At 37.7% G+C, this 13,773-nt stretch overlaps 1 protein-coding gene across 3 annotated transcripts in view; it reads right to left on the bottom strand.

The window, feature by feature from the left end:
* VCAN (versican) overlaps positions 1-13,773 on the bottom strand; it is a 120,618-nt gene that overhangs the window by 53,274 nt on the left and 53,571 nt on the right. The gene's annotated exons all lie outside the window — the stretch shown is intronic.

Here is a 13,773-nt window from a genome sequence, read left to right as displayed (position 1 = left end):
AAAAATATATCCAATTTAAAGTGGTAGGAACAGGTTATGAAAACTCTTCAACACATTTAACAAAGCAATGTGCTTAAACTGAAACAAGGAATCACATATATACATTGTCATCATGAAATGTGGGAATTCACATGTGTGTGAACTGAAAAAAAAAAAAGAAAAAGAAAAATTAAGACCATTTCACCAGATCATACAGAAAAAGTATGTGATTATTGTTTTCTGAAAGGGGATGCTTAGACACCTTCTAGTCAATAAGGAAATGAGAAGAGAGTCCTCTTGCCAAAATCTGTCCTAGAGAAGACTGTGTTTAGAAAAGTAAATAAGAGGTTTCTTTATAGTGCTTTCACAGTGCAACAACAACCTCCCCCCCCCCACCCCTGCCCCCGGTGTAACAGTGAGACAAGATTTAGCTGCACAGGCTGCAGCCACATCCCAGATACAAGGGCAAGAAGCCCCGGATGGAGGGCCCTGCGCAGGATACGTCACTGAAAACACCAGGAAGGAAGAGCCCTCCATACTTTATACCTTTGTCCTTCGTGAGAGGTGATTTGGATTAGGTCTGTTATGGCTCTTCTTACTAACATTTTCTCCAAAGGAAGTTCAGGGGTCGCATCTACACATTTGGATGAGCATACTTCACATAAGACATATCCTCAGAACATTTCCCTTGATCATAAATTGCTAAAAGGTACCAACCATTAAGCTCAATGGACTTTACTGCTTCCAGAAATACACCAGCAAAACTCTTTGCCCAGGCACGAGGAAAGAGTAAATCCTGGGCCCTCACCTTCATCAGAGTGGAATTCAGTTGTCCTAGGAGAGGATCCTGCCACTACAGCTGTCCTGGCCCCTGTGTCACGGCAGTGTGAAAAGGTGCCTGTGGGTGCAATGACCCATGAAGAAGACAAAGAGAAACATGCAGGATTGCAGAGTGTCTCGCTCTCCCACTCCAGGACACTGTTGTAGAATTAGTTTTCAGACTAGCCCCAATCCACGCCACATATGCTCAGGCTAAGCCTGAAAGCTTGCAGAAGGAATAATTATGACGGAGCCACCTCTGTCCCCCATCAATAGGGGGAACGTTCCTGTAGCAAGAAGCCACTCCCTCCCATGTATGAAAGGACCACCATCTAGCATTTACTGATAAGTCAGAAAAGAAAAATCCTTATTGAGAAAGAACGAGCAGTGCTTGTATTCTTTACACACCAAAATAAATACAGAAGGATGTGAACTATCAATAAAAACTCTAAGACGCTCCTTCTTATTTTTAACTAAGCTTTGATAGAAAACCAAAGAAAACAAGACTTTTATGTAACTAGAAGACATATACAATTTTTACATTACCCCTTTCAACCTTACAAAAGCAAGAAAGAAAACGCTTCACTATACCCCGTCACATCTTCACCGTGTTATCTCTATAAATATTACTTGCATAGGGCTCGGTTGTTCCTACCCTAATCCTATATCCTATACCCAAATCTCCAACTCATTCCATTCCATGTACTCAGCCTTTCACCTGTGGAAACAAAGGCTTACGGGTATTCAAATGAATAAAATATTTCTACCATAAGAGAAGTGAGATCAATGCATAACTCTGGTATATTAAAAAATATAAAACGAATACATATGATTTCTGCCACAGATGTTGCAACAACTCTTAATTGCCAAGCAGGAAAATGACTAAATGTCTGACCTTTTTCCAAACAACATAACTAAAAACATAAGTTTGTTCAATATTAGATTACTGAAGTTGTTGCTGTGATCTTATAGTGTCTCATTTTATATATGTTTTAAAAGAGAACTCAATAAGATCTTCAGATAATAACACCTTTTAATATGGCTTCCAGTGAAGCCCACATTTTGCTATTCGAAAAATTTTGAGATAATATATATGCATATGTACATATATGTATATGATAATACATTTTAAATGCTTTTTGTACAAATAAATCTTTTGAAACATCACATCAGTGGTTTTGCCTAATCACCATACTACGTAGTCTCTCAGTGCCAATACTATTTTAATATAGTTGAGGTAAGCCAGACTCAGTTAAACTATTCTGTACATTAAAAAAAAAATTTTTTTGTTTATTTACTTTTGAGAGAAAGAGAGAAAGACAGAGGAGTGAGCAGGGTAAGGGCAGAGAGAGGGAGACACAGAATCCGAAGAAGGGTCCAGGCTCTGAGCTGTCAGCACAGAGCCCGATGTGGGGCTCAAACCCACAGACTGTGAGATCATGACCTGAGCTGAAGTTGGACGCTTAACTGACTGAGCCACCCAGGTGCCCCTCTGTACATTTTTATAGGATTTAACCAAGGCTTCAAAACTGTGCCTATCTTAAATTGCTAATACTCTCATTTTACATTGACTCTTTTGCACTAGGTTTCATTAGGTGTAAATAAAACTAGAATTCACATTAAGAAGCAGCACACACACGGATGCTAAATTCACACAATATCTTTCATTTAAATACAGAAAGAATTTTATTTTTTTATTAAGAAAATTTTTTAAGTTTATTTATTTTGAGAGAGAGCACGATCTTGAGCTGGGGACAGATAGAGGAGGAGAGAAAGAATCCCAAGCAACCTCCATATGTAAGCATGGAGCCTGATGTGAGGCTCAAACTCACAAACCATGAAATCACCACCTAAGCCAAAAGTCAGAGTCAGACCCTTAACTGACTGAGCCACCCAGGTGCCCCAACACAGAAAGAGTTTTAAATAAGAAACAGGTCTGTGTCAAGCATATGAAGAATCCCCACCACATTTTGTACCTTTTATAAATAATGGAGATAAAACTAACTGTTCAGCCAAAGTTCTCCTAGCAAACACAAGATAAATAAGGAAATAACTGCTTGATACTGTTTATTTATAAACTCCTGGACCAGAAATAGAGTAAACAGCACTCACTGTCATTATAGATTTATATAGGTATCTGAATAAATTCCTTGGGGCGCCTGGGTGGCGCAGCCGGTTAAGCGTCCGACTTCAGCCAGGTCACGATCTCGCGGTCCGTGAGTTCGAGCCCCGCGTCAGGCTCTGGGCTGATGGCTCAGAGCCTGGAGCCTGTTTCAGATTCTGTGTCTCCCTCTCTCTCTGCCCCTCCCCCGTTCACGCTCCGTCTCTCTCTGTCCCAAAAATAAATAAAACGTTGAAAAAAAAAATTCCTTACTTAAAGAATAGTAATGAAAAACTGATATAAACATATCTCATGATCTTCAGAATGAACCTAAATGGAGGTTCCATCAATGTATGATGTTGGTAGCTCTAAAAATAAGTGGGGTGGAGAAAAATGGACAGAAAGAAGACACTAAGGTAAGTCAGTGTGTCAACTGTCAATGTGTCAAAGGAACTGACATGTCTTGGTGTTCACTTAAATGTTTTACAAAGGAGTGCATAATTTAAAATAAAACGTCTTTTTTTTCTAGGAAAGAAAACAAAGAACTGTAATTGTGAATCAAAAATTTATATAATAATTTCATTGACTATCAACTCTTATTAAATCTACTTAATTCAATTAATAAAAGACCCTGGCATTCACTTTATATTCTCCAGTTTTAGTTCCAATGAACAAAGCATAACATTCTTTTAGTCTACTTTCCACTTGGATAAGGAACTTTAACATTTTTTATTTCACATGAATCTATGGGGACTTCCCTTAGCATTTTAGATGATCATATCAGAATATTTTACCAAAAGATTCAACTGTTAGATGCAGTATATTCCATTTTCTAGCCTAAATAAATATCACAGAATTTCAATCACAGCAATACAAACATAGCAGAGATGGCCTTTGTATGTTCTTCACAAACACAGTCGGTTTCATATTGGCTTTTGCACACAAAATTAAATTCACTACCACAACTATGCATGCCACCCAACCACATTATCTTCCCAGAAGCCAACTGACTGCACAACATTTACTACCTATTATGTATCAGACTCTATTGCAAACCCTTGCTTACCAACTCTGTAGAGACCTAAGAGCCTCAAGAATATTTTCCAAGTCATTTGACTGTCTGCCTACATGTCTCTCTCTTTGAAACAAATGCTCTCACCAAGAGGTTAGTAAAATGGCCTTGCTAAACCCTTTTCTCCTTATTTTGAGTGTACACATTGCAAATGTACCGATCACTACATTTAATCCAGGATTCCTTCTTTCACCTGCCTCCCAAGTATCTGGTCTGACTTGCTTTCAGAATAGTAGAAAACACAGAAACATCTTAAGCTATTTTGTCTTAAGGTTCTCATTGTACCATGAAGCTGGTAACCACCAAAGAACTGTGGGCATGTCATGGTCAACAGGGACTGAGAAGATTTTTAAAAGTGCTCATTTGATATGTATTACAAAAGTGTTCTATTCAATGGGAATTCATAAATAAAACAGATACAAATAAGACTTGAAATTATTGTTTCCTTTTTCCGAAAGAAATATTCTCATAATTACAGAGACTAATATTCACTTTGTTTGAATAAGTTGTGTCAGCTTCCAAATGGTTTCATCAGATTTCTTAATATTGTTTTAAGAGTGAGGGAAATGTTCATTTTTTTTCTGCAACAGATTCCCTACAGATCAATCTACATTCTATTCTCTCCTTGTGGCTGGTTTGTTCCCCTACTTTTAAAATCTCATGGAGTGGGGGGTGTGGGGCTATGAAATCTACCCAGTATGGATGGGAGGGTTCTTTCCCACAACCCCATTCCTCTGTCATTGCTACCTTACATCTCACCCATATTTCTATTTTCTCCTTTTTGTTATTTAGTCTTTGAAATTACTTCTTCATCCCTCTTTCTTACTACTACCCCACCTACCACACACGTTATTAGAGAATTGCAAGTACTATAATTATTGTAAACCATAGAAGTTTCTTTGCCAGGTGAGATGGGGGTGGGTGGGGTGGACACCTGTGCGATTGTAAAAGCAGGTATCTCATTCCAAAGTCATGATCTGCTCTATTTTGTATTAACAGTGCAACCTGATGGAGTCATTAATGCTCCCAGTTCTTAGATGAACATGTCCTTAAAAAAGACTCTCTGTGTTAGAATTTTATCCTAAGGATAATATAACTTTTATTTGGATTTCAAGGGTAGAACCACAGAAGTTTGCACACTGTGTGTATAATCTGTTCTATGTTTATACAAATGTATTTTAACACCTTGACTTGCATATACTAGTATCACAGTTAGTAGATTTTTTGTAAAGGCACACAAAGCTTTATTGCGAGCTGACCTCACCATGTATTCACCATGTATTTTTAAGTACCTCATGGCGGAGTTCTGTGGACATAGCACAAGTGTTCCAGTTATGCTGTTAGCAGACACAAAACATAGTTGCTAAGATGCCCAGGCAGCTGGCTGAAGTTCACGTTCTCTTTAGGGAATTTTACAATTTAAGCTTAAGAGCTTTTAATTAAATATAAGTATATACCAGTTTACTCAGCAGAAGTATATTAGGATCACATTTATTTAGCAAAATGGATTTCACTTTAATGTGCAACAAAAAATATTTTGTTTCCTTATTTTAAAAATGTAATAGACAACCACAATGGAGTGCTTGAGCAATCCTCAGAGAATTTAAATAAAGAAAGCTTGAAGTTCTTTAAGATGTTCACGTTTTCTCACACATACCTATAGGTCCATCGACCATACAGAAACAAGTGCCCCACTTTCATTCACGTTTGATATGTTCTTAATTAAAATAAAATGCTAATTGGCACCTCATGAATCAAAGAAAATCACCTAATATAAATTTTAATCAGATCGTTTCAGATATCCTAAATTCCTCAATATTTTCAGAATCTGAGACATTAAACTAAAAATGGTGCCAACTCAGGGTATTTGAAACAAAATCGACATTAGTAATCAAGATATAAATACCCTCCCCAAATCTCATCAGATGTTTCTGCACCCTTAATGAATTACCTTAATAACTGAAAATCAGGTGATATTTATATCAACACTCAATCCTCCCAGAGATGAGAGAGATTAATCTAAAGGTTGGGAGATCAGCATTAGACTCTGTGGCCCACATCTCCCTATTAACTCTGCCAGTGGAGGTTCATTTGGTGCACCTCCCAAGCATGTTATTTTATACTGACGGTCTCCTCTTGCTGAGCAAGGAGCTCAATATTTCTCAATTCATGAATTTTACACCCAGAAAGGGTAATGTATATGTATAAACAATGTAAGCGCTTCTGATGGCCTCGCTTTTAAGAGACAGACATGTTATGAGGATGATAAATGGGAATCATCTCTTTTCCCAACTTGAGATAATCCTCTAATAATGCTGTTCCCTCAAGCGGAAAGGACGTATTTAGATACAGTCATCTGGTCTAAGTGCGCGTAAGGAGATATGACCAAGTGTGGTCTCTTCTTACTTATAGAAAAGGCCCAGGAGAGTTGATAACTTCAAATTTTTAAAGAGCAGAGCTTGCCTGGAGAGCATAATCCAGTAAGTTTGGGACTTTCAAGCGCTTCTGAACAATAAGAGAAAAAGCCATATGACAGAGAAGTAAGCCAGGTTATTAAGATTTCAAAATGTTTGCTTAAAAATAGAACAGATAAACAAAAACCAACCATAGACAGCACATTTATTATCTTTTCTACTCTGGTACTCCCACACTGTCAAAGCCTTTGATAGATAGATAGGTACCAAATACCCAAACACCAGAAAAATGCTTTGGTCAGCATTAACGATTTAAAATTTAAGTAACAACTTTGAGCAAAGTAAAACAAAGGCCTCTCATAGATATAGATTTATACTTCCTTTCTACACCCTTAAATTAAAGCTACCGAGACAAACTTTAACAGACACCATTTTATTTTTAATTATGTTACTCTTTTCTTCAAAGGTCAATAGCAGTTTCCGCTCACCTCTTCCACCTGACCTCTTCAACAGGGTGTTTGAACGGCCCAATTGACTGTCCCCATATTTACCCTCCCCTTCAGTTTTCTGTTAGAATTCTCTGCTTCTCTGCCTTGGAGACCAGCAACTCCATGTCCCTCTCTCGTTATCCTCCTCATTCCCGGCTCAGACTTCTATTCAAGCGGAGTCCTCTCGCCCCCAACTTGGAATGCTTTGTAAATCCTCCTTTGAACTTCACCCATGCATTTATGAATGATCCAGCTAAAGCCCTCAGTTCTCCAGTGTCTTCTCTAAAACTCCTCACCCCAAACTGGTTGTATCTTTGATTTGTATGCCTTGGGACTTAGGTCATACTATTTCTTATGTCTAAATTCCTCAGCTGTTTTTATGTTTTTGTCTCTGCTCCCTTACTAAATTCTATATTCCACAGTTGAAGTGTAGGGATACTTATACTTTAAACATGAATGGTGTTCACACTCTTGCAACTCAGCCCCACTTTGAGAATTTAGTTAGAAGAACATCGGCTCAGTTTTTTATCATCAAGAGTGAAAAAGTTTACATTCTAGTAGAATTTGATACTTCCTTTGAAAGATGTGAGTTTGGGGCTAAAGAGATATTGTCCTCTGATTACAGTAGCAGCTCAAATTTTGAGATACAACTAAAGAAACATACAGATAATGCAAACACTAAAGACTATACTGGATATAAAAATCTAGATAATCTGAAAATGCAGACAGAGCTTCCATTTTTTTTTTCATCATTCACCTTTTCAAACCCAGCATTCCATATAAGGCTTCTATCGGGGTGGTAATCACTGTTTTTCTCAATGTAAATGTATAATGAACAAACTCACTTTGGTAGCATAAGTCAAAAGAATCCTTAAGCCATGTTGATATAGGCAAGGTAACATGGATACAGCAAAGTGAGGTATAAAATCTGGTTAATTCAAGATATACTTTCCACCCCTCACCATTACTTGTGATTTAATTACTATGTTTCATGAAACTTTAAAAAATATGTTTTAATGATATTTAATTCAACTTTCCTTTTTTTAAATTTTTATTAAAATGTTTTCAACATTTATTTATTATTGAGAGAAAGAGCATGAGCATGGGAGGGGCAGGGAGAGAGGGGGAGACACAGAATGTGAAGCAAGCTCCAGGCTCTGGGCTATCAGCATAGACGCGGGGCTTGAACTCACAAACTGCGAGATCATGACCTGAGCTAACGTAGGATACTTAACCGACTGAGCCACCCAGGTGCCCCTAATTCTACTTTCTTCCTCACTTACAAATACCAAGGTCCATTTAACACTTGTGACAAAATACGATCAAAGACCACCAAAAATATGATCAAAGGCCACCATTTCATTCAGGGGAGACTGTATTAGACATATTCTTTATCTCCTTAAAATGGGGAAAGTACAGAGGCTTAAAGCATCCCCTTCCCCAGGAATGTCTATTTTAGCCAGCTGTGTGCAACTCAGAAAGCCTTCACTTTACCAGTAACGTTCAACTCTCACTGTGCATCAAAATCACATGAGATGCATTTAAAAATACAGATATCTAGTAACGAGAAATAAATAAATGAAGCAAATTTAAGAAAAAAAACAAACAAAAAATACAAATGCCTGAGCCCCTCGACTAGAAATCCAGATTTAAGTTGTCTGATGAGGGATGAGGTAGTAGGTATTTTTATTTAGAGGCTCCCTGGTTATTCTAACATACAGCCAGTGTTGAGAAGCAGTGTGGGAAATATTTATGCACTGGGCCATTTCCTGGTGTTTCTCAAAATCCCCTGCTCAGAATGGTGTCATGGTTGGTTAGCTGGCTAGTGCCTGGTTGGTGTAGCTCTGGGCCCTCCTGGGTAAGCAGGGTGGCGGCTCACTGAGGCAATGAGTGCCCAGAGTTTACTGTGAGTACAAATATAAGATGCTTCTTATATTAACTTATTTCATATTACTTCTATTTTTTTTACTACAGCAAGCAAATAGCCTTTATTATACATTTTTGCTTCCTAATTATTTCAAGTTGCCTTCTCTATTAAGCTATAGATTGTGTTATCTTCTTTTATCCAGCCACATAATAGCTTGATTGAATGGCTTTATTTCAACATCTCCAATTATTTCCTAGAATTGAGTGTGAAGAGATGAGAAGAGAATGTTTCATCTGCAGATAGTAAATGACTTCCCTACAGAGCAGAGCAAGGTAAGACTGCACCATAGTGAAACATGATAGCTATACTATATTCCATTATACTCTACAGAAATATACGATAATAATATATTTCCTTTTTCCTCCCGCAACTTAGAAAAAAACAAAATCTTCAGAAATTTACTATATGTAGAATATGGCCAAAGCAACTAAATCACTCCATGAGAAGCTAAGAAGACTGTGGTACAAAGCCAACAGATGAAGCCAGTAGAAGCCAGTCAAGACAGCATGTACTAATGATACATGTGGGCAAGCAAGTCTAGGTATAATAGACATGACAGGTCAAATTTTCACAGACACAGATGCTGAGATATAATTAAACTTTTCCTCTCACTCCAGAGGTTCTTTCTTTCCTATTTAGACTTTCAATTATTTACGGAGAAATACTTTATACCTATCGCATTTATTCAAGCAAATATTTAGAAGGTTCGCCATAATTTATTTTCCTCCCAAGAACCAAATCATTCTTTTGAAGAACAATTACAGCCTTCTTGCCGATAGATAGGTGTGTTCCTCCTGATTCATACTCAAAAAGTCTAAACATTGGCATATCTAAGGAACACCACTTTTTAATACAATAAAGTACTCAGTTATCTACATGATATCCTGGGATGAAAGACCATTTCACATTTTCTGTCACCTCAGTTACGTTAAAAATTCAAAGTCCTTAAATACAAATGAAAAAATATATATATATACAACAGTTTTTTACCAAACACATCCCCATCCTTGCTCCCCAGCCAGGGCCCCATTCTTGGAATCATTCTTCCAATGAAGCCACTGAATAACCAACCCTTCTTCTTGGACCTGACAAACTGACCTCACTGCCGTGTAATGTTATACACTTTGTACACTGATAAAAAATAAGCAAGCCTTATTAAAAACATAACATTTTTAGCTTTTCCTCATTAAAATGAAACCTCAGGGAGCATTTTTTCCCCTTTTCCTTTATCCCTCTTGCTCCTCTCACGATGCACGTCTCTCCCCTTGGCTACATCCCTCCCCTCAAAAACGTTCTGAACACTGTCTGGGCCCATGAATACATTTTTTATTCATTGCACAAATGAATGATCTAAGAGCTATTAAGAAAGAAGAATGTAATCCCTGTGTAGAGAACTGGGGGTTTCCTTGACAACAACAGAAAGACAGCAGGGAATGTCCATGCATTCCATGAATATGCAAGAAGAGACTAGGCCCAGTACCTGGACAATTTTATAAAGAATTTGTAAAAAGATCTTTTTCTTTGGAAAAAAAAATGGGTTGGTAGTTATCAAAATCATAAGCCCAAGTTTTTTCACACACGAAAAAGAGCTGAAAGCTAAAGGCTTCTACATATAGGTACTGTCGAATCAATACTATATTTAAATTTTAAATAAGGGTTGCAGCTGCTTCTGATTTGCACCCAAAATGGCATCACCCTAGACAAACACAATTCATAGAGGATTAAAATTTTAAAAAGCTCTTACAGTCACACAGATACTATGGTGTAATTACAATTGGCTCCCTGTGGTATAAATCCTGAATTTTAAGATAATTCCATTTTTTACCTATTTACAGTACAAAACCATCTAAGTGTTCCTACATTTACAAGTCCAGAATAAAATAATTACTAAAGCAGACATGGGATTAATTTGTACTAAGTAGTTCCCATGTGCCAGGCACTATGCTTGGTGCTTTGTTGTCATGAAATATTAACTCTATGATATCTCTACCACAGTAATGGGCAAACCCTTGAAGAGATCCCTTTATCCTTGAAGCAACCTAGTGAGTTTGTAGTATTGTTGTATATTTTTAACATTACAACAACTGAGGCTTCTGGAGATAAAGCAATTTTTAAGGCCAAACAGAGTGAAATAACAATGCTGACAAAGAACTCAGGACTGTTTCCAAGGCTCTTTACACTGTGTCAACTGTCTTTTCCATGTATCCTATGAACGCAACAGACTATCTACCCATGTTCATTTAGAACGTCACAGAGCGTGTTCCAAAAATCCAGTTCTAGTGTAGTATCTTGTACATGGTAATTACCTGACTTGAGTAAAAGAGAAAAAAATATATTGGTATATTATATGTACAGGTGTGTATATATGTATGCGTGTGTGTGTGTGTGTGTGTGTGTGTGTGTGTGCGCGTGTGTGTATATAGGTAGGTGATCATTTTCCTTGTTTCATAATCTCTGTGGCTTGGAAAAAAGAGTATGGGTCAAAGTTTAGGTAATACTATCCCTTCTATACATAATAACCATTACATCTATTTTGCTGGCAAAAAGCTCTGACAAAGAAATTAAGAAATTTCTGGGTCCACACCATGGATAAATAAAAGAAGGACTGACTCCAGACTCTCCAATCTCTAGCACTTGTTTCTGTAATACTAGTGGTCAAAAATCACTTGAATTAGATGTTATAAACCTTTAACTCACCTTTTAGAGTACGTAGCCCACCCTTCGTAAAGTAGCTTTATGCCATTTAACTTTAAAGGTGTGGCACTTTGAACCATGACATGGGAATACATTTTGGAAAGTTAAACGTATTTAATCTACAGAAGATGCTACATTTGTCAAAAAAGCATGAATCACTGAAGGACAAGAAAGTAGTATGAGAACACTGCCTCCTGAAGAAGTTGGCTGAATATCTCTGGTTTCCACACACTGTGCAGGTTTCTAGGTGAATACTAAGAAGGCATTCATCTTCCAAAGCAGGCTGTGACCCTCTGTCATACTGGTGCTATTTAGAAAAGTGTCTGATTATATTTGTGGCTCCTTAGTCCCCACTGATGAGCCTCTGTTAGGCAGCAAAAGGTTAATAACTGGTTTCCAGTAATTTGTTTTTGATCTTCCTCTCCAACAAGGACCCAGCTGAAGCCTCATCCTTCTCACAGAATATTCTCTGACCTCTATGCCTCCAGTGATTCCTTCATTCACTGACCCCAGCTGCCATTTATAGCTGGTACCACATCACCTTGTGTGTAACTATATGTTTCCGTACTGCGGTTATGTTTGATTGTGTTAATATTGGCTCCCCAGAAATGCTCTATGCCTTTAAAGTCCTTGGAAGCAGGGTTTATGGTTTATGTTTATTCTGTGCCTCTTGTAATATCTGTCAAAGGACTAGGTGTGTTGTAGCTTTGCCTTTACCAAGATAAACCTTGCTTGTGGTATGCTGGAAGACAGTGTGTGCCTTTCTCTCGAGTTCATTGCCAGTGACAGATAAGTGGTATTTGTCTTTAAATAAAGCCCCACCTCAGTAGTAGTTGTGATAACACTAAGTTGTAATGGCAAATGCTATTTTCAGAAAGAATAGGCATCGGATCATGTTAGAAAGATAATAAAGTTCTTTTTAGTTATCTATGGAACATGTCTTTTATTATTAAACGTTAACTTGTGAAGAAACAATTTCAGTTTTTTGAATTGTATCTCGAGGTGGGTGGGTTAATAAAACATTCATAGAGCATTTAAAGAAATTGACAGTCTACTATGTGTTTGTGTCTGCATGTCTATATGTGAGCAGTGTGTGCATGTATATGTTACACATAAAAAATATTTCACTTAGAAGGACTTTCTAAAAAGGTAACCGCTGGTCTGTAATGTAGTGTTAAACTCACTAATAAATTTAGTAACACTAAGGTCAATTCTTTTCTTCGTAGTATAGAATCAAAGGGAAGAGAGTCTCTTCCCTTTTCATTATTTGACTATTAGAAGAGGAACTTGATCCTTTTCTAGATTTCAGGCAGCCAAGGAGAGATGGGGAAAGCCATCCTAATTCCCTCCAGAAAAAAGAGAAACTGCTTCTCTGGCAGGGAGCCATAGCTGGAGACCAGCAAAGGGAACCACTCATGTGTGCAAGCGCTGGCCCCATCCAATTTCAGGGATGTGTTCCAAAATTCTGAAGGGAAGAAGCAGCTCAGAACCAGCGCCACAAATTTCAGGATGCTGTTCTCTTGCCATGGCAGGTACTTGAATAGCATCCGCAGCCCCCAAAGTTAGCAGCAAACTAAACACAAACCATGAGCCTCCATTCCTTATTTGCAGTACTTTCCCTAGTTGTCTCACAAATTGTCTCTGAAGTTCAAACATGAAAATATATGTATACCATGCCCGAAAGTATCGAGCTCCAAGTGTGAGCTCGATGATGACTTAGCTCTGCACATACATGTGATGTTCTGAAATGTAACTATACATTACTTTGATTATGCACAGGCATTGGTAAGATTGAAACTAGACTTGCTTCATTTGCTTTATTCAGCAACACACAAAGTTATTTAAAGGTAAACACCAAGAAATGTATATTATGATACTGAGATAAGAGTATTGATAATCAGACCAATTTAAAAAATGTTCTCAAGTTAAATTAATTCATTCAGGAATGAATTATTATTGCTGCTTTCTTTTGAATTCGCTAGAAGTTATTATTCTTTTTCTAGCTGTGTTTTGAGGTACATGTTATTGTACTTTAAAAAATTTTTTAATGCTTTACTTATTTTTGAGAGAGAGAGAAAGACAGAGTGCCAGTGGGGGAGGGGCAAAGAGAGAAGGAAACACAGAATCTGAAGCTGGCTCCAGGCTCTGAGCTGTCAGCACAGAGCCCGACGCAGGGCTTGAACTCACGGACCGCGAGCTCATGACCTGAGCTGCACTCAGACACTTAACTGACTGAGCCACCCAGGTGTCCCATGAGGTACATGTTATTTTAGAAACTG

This window comes from Prionailurus viverrinus, chromosome A1 (assembly GCF_022837055.1).
Source record: "Prionailurus viverrinus isolate Anna chromosome A1, UM_Priviv_1.0, whole genome shotgun sequence".
Lineage (NCBI taxonomy): Eukaryota > Metazoa > Chordata > Mammalia > Carnivora > Felidae > Prionailurus > Prionailurus viverrinus.
Note: the sequence above shows the minus strand (reverse complement) of the source record. Positions and strands in the feature narration are given on the sequence as shown.